Below are 6,548 nucleotides of genomic sequence, written 5' to 3'. Positions count from 1 at the left end.
AAAACAGACCAGGACCAAGCATGGAAAGTGACTAAGTCCAGGGAGGCACCAAGAGTAATAACAGCTAACATATGTGTGACACTTTCTATGGGACAGACACTGATCTGAAGACTTTTCATGTGTGAATTCCCTTAATCCTTATAACAACACTAAGAGATAGGTACTATCATTGTTTTCCTTTTACAGATGAGGAAACTGAGGCTCAACAAGATTACTCAAGTAGTAAGCCACAGAACTAGGGTTTGAAGCTGAGAGGTCTGACTCTAGGGTCTCAAAGAGACCAAAGGATAAAGACAAAATGTACTATCAGCTTGCACAGGGGCCTATCTCAGAAGGTAGGCAACTAGGAGGTGGGTGTCTCTGGCAGGATGAGAAAAAGAGAAGGTGGGTTGGTTGACAGATAAATGCAGATACACTCTTCCTTGGAAGTTTACATAAACCTGACCTTCAACCTGCAAGTGAGGGACCTGGCCTCATGGTCTGGCAGTTTGTAGTGCTGTCATTCCAGTTGTGTGTGGCACCAAACACCAGAAAGTTGCCGTATCTTCTGAAAGATGAAGAGCCAGGAGAACCAGACATGATTTTCCCAGCTTGGGATCTCATTACTTAGGTGGCTACTCATCGTAGGGCTGTTTGGACACACTTTCCTAAACTCACAGAGCTTTGGAGATTACAAAGACTGCCAGTACTAGGAACCCCCTACTCCAGGCCTTTTATAGAATGTTTGCAAACAGAGTAAACAATACAAAAATATTCATTCCTCTTAACTGAAATCAGGAAAGCTTAAATCTGTGGGCAGAGAAGAAATAACCAATTTATTCTAAAATTGCTCCTTTTTTAAAACATTATCAGGGCAAATATCTTACTAATCGGTTGATTATTGCTATTACAAGCCTGTTTAGACAAGAAACAAGATACACCAGCAAACCTTTTTTTTCCCAGCAGAATTTATCCCTCAATTAAAAAAAAAATACTGTCTAGTTTTTTCATTTATGCACAACTTCAGTAGACTGGCTTAAATATTTGTTTAAAATTGTAGGTGTCCATCCAGGAGAGCAGCCCACTGCTGCAAAGACCCCATCATCTACCCTACAAGCAATGGGGTATACTTCTGGGGGAGGTGTGAATTGAGGGGCTCAGAAGAGGGGTCTAAAGGTGGACCTCATCCAGTAACTATATGGTGGGTATTTCCCCTAAAGGAGCTTCCAATAAATTCACACCATGGACTTCCAAAATAATTAGCATTTGGATGTCTGCTATACTGAGTGCATTGGCTGTAATGTCACTTAAGTAAGAGACACTTGTCCCTTGCCTTATGTCCCTTTCTTCTGGGAAAACCCAGAGACCCAGAGGAGAGGGTAGGAAAGGCACTGGGGTCAGACAACCTCCCTCACCCCCCGCATTCCAAAGTCAGACCACAGGATTTCCCATACTCCAAGGTCTTTATGCTGAAACTCCACTGTTGCCCAAGGGAAGAAAACTGGAATTATATTTGAGATTGGAGTTTTAAACTGGATAATGCTTTTGATAACAGAATTTTGCTAACTAGTTATGGAATATGCCCAATTTTTCAATATGGAGCATAGAGGAGAAATTTGGTATAGCTTAAATGGAGAAGTACAGGGAGTGGAAATCCATTTGTGTATTCACTTTTCTGAGTTCAGACAATTTCACAAACCCATTGTGAGTGTGAGAATTGCAATGACAGAAAGAGAGGAGAGAGGGTCATGAGAGCAGATGCATGAAGGCCCAGAGAGGTTGTAGCACCTTTAAGGGGTAGAAACTCCAAAGGGCTAAGGTTCAGAGGCCAGGATGTGAGGGCTGTGGTATGTGTGGGAGCATGTAGGGAGAGATGTTAGCAAGGTAAGAAGGAACCAGATCATAAAGGGCCCTGGAAGCCATAATCAGGAAGCTGGTGTTATCCTTAAAAAAGGGGAGAAAGTTGTGGAAGTGTTTTAAAACTGGTGGGGGAGGGGGGAAGCAAGATGGAACAAGGGTTGGAAGAAGGCAAAGTTGAAGCTGTTGTGCTAATCTAAGCAAGAGATGATAATAAACTGGTCTGGGATTGTTGGCAATGAGAATTAAGAGCATCGTAAAAATTTGAGATATATGTAAGAAGCAAAATAAACAGAATATGTAGGGAATGGTTGGATGATGGATAGTAGGGTAGATGGAATATAGAGTGAAGAAGATGAGGGGAGCCTGTGTGACTCGGTTGGTTGAATGTCAGACTCTTGATCTCAGCCCAGGTAATGATCTCACAGTTCCTGGGATCAAGTCCTGCATCAGGACTTGGAAATTTCCTGCTTGGAAATCTCTCTTTCCCTCTCTCTGTCTCTCAAAATAAATAAACAAACATTAATAAAAAAAAAAAAAAGATGATGATGATACCCAGGTTCTACTTTACCCGATCTTGAATTGATGGTGGCAGGTGGAACTTCAGTATACTTCCTGAAAATAGACCCATTTCTTAACTTAGACCCTCTGGATACTGTCCAGTCCTCCCAGGCCCTAAAATGTCTACTGCTCACATCCTGAGTGGAATGCTGACACCCCAGCTAGGCAAACCAATTGTCAGGGTCAACTAAAAAGCAAAAAGCCTAATTCAGTACAAGAATTGTCTCAGTTAGCTAGTGCTAGAATAATGCTGAATAAAAAAACCATCCCCAAACTCAATTTCTTAGAAGAATACTCATTTGTTCTCCTGAGACTGCGCGTTGGCTGGGGCAGTTCACCTAGGCTGGACTACAGTGGGCGTATTTGGGCTTCAACTATTGATCTGAGTCTGGCTGCGGTGGCTCTACTCCATGTGTTCATTCTGGGCTGAAGAGGCAGTAGTTACCCTAGAGAAAGCACATCTCATGGAAGATGGAAGATGGAAGGACCAAGAGAGCAAGCCCAATCATGCAGGTGTTTTCAAGCCTTTGGTTACATCATGTCTCCTAACACTGTATTGATATTGACTAAAGCAAATCCCAAGGCCAAGGCTAAAGCCAAAGGTCAGGATAGTATGCTTGGTGCATAAAGGTAAAAGTGGGGCAGGAATGACTATCACTAGACAACAATATAATTCACCATATGGATATAATAGAAGTGTTTTATTTTATTTAATTCTACAAGACACATTATTATAGGCTGTAAAGCTAGGTAAGGGGAATAAACTTACTACCTCAAGCAAGGTTACTCTGCAGTGAAATAATATCTAGACTCAGTAGGGCATTGAGAGAAATTCCAATCCCACTAAAAATTCCCATCATTTTAGAAGTTAGAGGTTGCAAGTCTTTCCCTAAGAGGACTTGTTGTTCCTTTCTAGAGGTTAGTTCCATATTCTATTGAGTTGCTGCCAGGTTAGCAGTGGTACCTGATCTGTGGTCATGTGGACCCAATGATTAAGCAAGCAGATCACAGAAAGACCAAACAGAAAACACATAATTCAGCCATTCATGAATTTATGCCAGGATATAGCTTCTGATTCAAGGAACAGCATAAATATTTTAACCTTTTTCTGTGTAGAAGTGATTTCATATTCAGATTCAACCATTATTAATCACTATTTAATATAACTCTGGTTTTAACTTCCAGACTTGAGTTCAGAAACCTTCTGAAGTATGTGCATTCTTGTCAGTGCGTGACTCCAATACCGAGGCTTTCGAGATGTTTTCTCATAAAAACCCTAGCCAGTGACTCGCAATTTTCAATTTCCTGTGTCTTCTGTGTTACTAATACTGTTCCCTTCTTCCATTGCCTTAATGAAAGTTTCTTATATGTCACTGCAAAGTGTCAAATCTCACAGAAGCCCTTGGAACAATGTTTTATAAAGGTTTTAAGCCTGTTGCCAACCTTTTAAAATAGGTGAGATTTCAAATCAAAATCTTAGCTTTTCTGGTTTTTCTCAAAATATTAGAAGATCTGGCTAATGGAGTCCTGCCATTGTAGGGTGTGAGGACTGGCTGGGGCTGGGCAGCCGCTGCCCCCTGCAGGCTGGGCTCTCACCCTGCAGGGGGGGCCCTCTGCCTCTGTTTCTGCTGCTAGCTTGGCTCCTGGAGGGGGGTTGTCCCCCCACTTTCCATCCTTGTACCATCTTTGCATGAATGATGGCCTCTCTCTAATCCATGTGATTTTTCTCTGTGCGCAGCCTCCTTCTTTTCCAAGAGAAGTGAAATTGATTTGTCGTTCTCCTCCATCTTTTCTGCAACTCATCCCATATATCCTTCCTAGGTGAGAAGGTTGCTCTCCTGCATCAGCATAAAAGCCTGTGGCGGATGCTTTTCCACCAGAAAAAATATCTCCCTGGCCGTCATCCAACTGTCTTACCCCACCTTGCTTTGTGGTCTCTAAATCTCAGTGTGTTTTGAATTATTTTGCATAGAACACCCAAATCTCTGAAGATTATCCTCTGCCCTAGTGCCTCCAATTTACATCAAATGATTTCAAAGTGTCATGTTTTCTTTAGAAGACATTTGGAAAGCCACAATTTTTAAGCAAAATTATATAATGATTTTTTCACACCTACTTCACAAGTTTTTTTCCCCTCTGAAAATGTCTAAAGAGTTCCCTACTGAATAAGGAAGGGCCTACGATCCCCCTTGGTGACCCTTTGTGGTTTCTTCAAGCTAGAACAACTTTTAAGTCTTCTTTTAATTAATTTTCCAAAATGTTCCAACTCTCTACCCAAGGATTTCAAGGTGGATTCAAGAACGATGATAAACGGAAGCACAGCACTCTTAGCTGCTAACTAAATTCTTTCTTAATCATTAAGTAAAAAACCAAATCAATATAATTTTAAGGGAGAACAAAACATATAGTGAAAGGTTAGCATTCCATCTTGCTTGGAAATGGAGGCAGGTGTGTTTTTTTTGTTTTTTGTTTTTGCTTTGTTTTGTTTGTGTGTGTGTGTGTGTGTGTGTTGCTTATAAAATAATGTGTATGTGGCCTCAGCTTGCCCATTGTTACGCAACTCACGGGAGCCCCGGGAGCAAACCAAAGGCAATTCCAGAAGCCCACTGAACCACACGGATGTGGGAACTCCCAGATTCCTCCCAGGCAGAGGCACTGTTTAAGCAGAATAGACTTAATCTAGCTGTTTAGACACATCCCATGCTCCCGAAGAATCTATTTCTGGCTCTGGGTTTCATTATAAATGTCAGGACACCATATAGTTATGGTTAAAAAGGCACTTTCATTAGGAGTCCCTCTTCCCAGACATTTGCAGCTTTTTGAATAAATTACCCTTTGGGATGAAATTTCTTCTCGATGTGAAGGTAAATTAGTACGGAAAACTTAACAAAGTCCACGTTTTCTTCTCCTTTTGGTGGGATGCAACACCAGTATAAGGGAAATAACGAACAATGCCTTCCATTAGGATCTGGGAGGCATTCATTGCTAAAGTCCAGGTAGGATCACCTATTTGACCATTCTTTTTTTTTAATTATTATTATTTTTAATGTTTATTTATCTTTGAGAGAGAGAGAGACAGATTGTGAGTGGGGGAGGGGCAGACAGAAAGGGAGACACAGAATCGGAAGCAGGCTCCAGTCTCCGAGCTGTCAGCACAGAGCCCGATGCGGGGTTCAAACTCATGGACCGCGAGATCATGACCTAAGGTGAAGTCAGATGCTTAACCAACTGAGGCACCCAGGTGCCCCTGTTTGGCCATTCTTAGTATTTGCAGACTCATTGTGGATTTTATGATCAGTCTAGCAGTGAGTTAAAAGGAGGGAGGCTGTCAAAGAGAGAGAAGGGAGAAAGAGAGGGATACCTCTGTTACCCCAGTATATACATATATCTCCATTCAGGAGGGCTAAGGCCCAGAAGCTAAGGTCAAGGGTTGTTTTCTTTAGGGTCAGTGTTAAAGCAGCACCAAGGTATGCTGAGTGTTGAAGCTCTCACTAAGCAAAAGCATGCAAGAGGAAAAGCCAAAGTTCACATACCAATGTCAACAGGGCAGAGAAAGGATCAAGGTCAGGAGTCTAGAGTCAAGAGTTGAGTTTATTGGGAACAGAACTACAACAAAACCAAGATTGGTAAGATGCTGGTTAGGCCGGAGGGGCTCTTTGGCGGTCGCCTCAGCTGGCCCAGAGATATAGAGCTTGAGGATGCTTCCCAAAAGAAACGCCAGCAGTGTGACAGTGACAAAAATGGGACCAGTGTCCACGATCCCTCCTCATCAGCTGGGAAATACAAATGCCCAGACATCAGTGTCATTGACATGACCTGAACATCTTGTCTGTCCTATGAGTCAAAACAGCATGGATGGAGACAGGTAGCCTTCTGCATAAATGCCCAGTTATTTAACTGTTTTATATTTTTTGGTTTGGGATGGCAAACAATTAGTAACTATAATGGTCCCATATAAAGCACTGTTAAGTGCTTTGAATTAAGAAAGGTTTTTGTTGAGAGTCTGAGTGTTTGAAATATCGAGGGCTGTATCTCACCTGTCCCCAGTGAGTGGGTGTGGAGAGATGGGTTACCGCCGCTCTCTCTTGACATCACCCCCAGCAGAGTGTGAAGGCTCCTTACCGCCAAAAGAGAAAATTTCCTCCTTCCAC

The sequence above is a fragment of the Acinonyx jubatus genome, chromosome B2 (genome assembly GCF_027475565.1).
Source record: "Acinonyx jubatus isolate Ajub_Pintada_27869175 chromosome B2, VMU_Ajub_asm_v1.0, whole genome shotgun sequence".
Lineage (NCBI taxonomy): Eukaryota > Metazoa > Chordata > Mammalia > Carnivora > Felidae > Acinonyx > Acinonyx jubatus.
The sequence above is the reverse complement of the archived record's forward strand: the minus strand, read 5'-3'. Positions refer to the sequence as shown.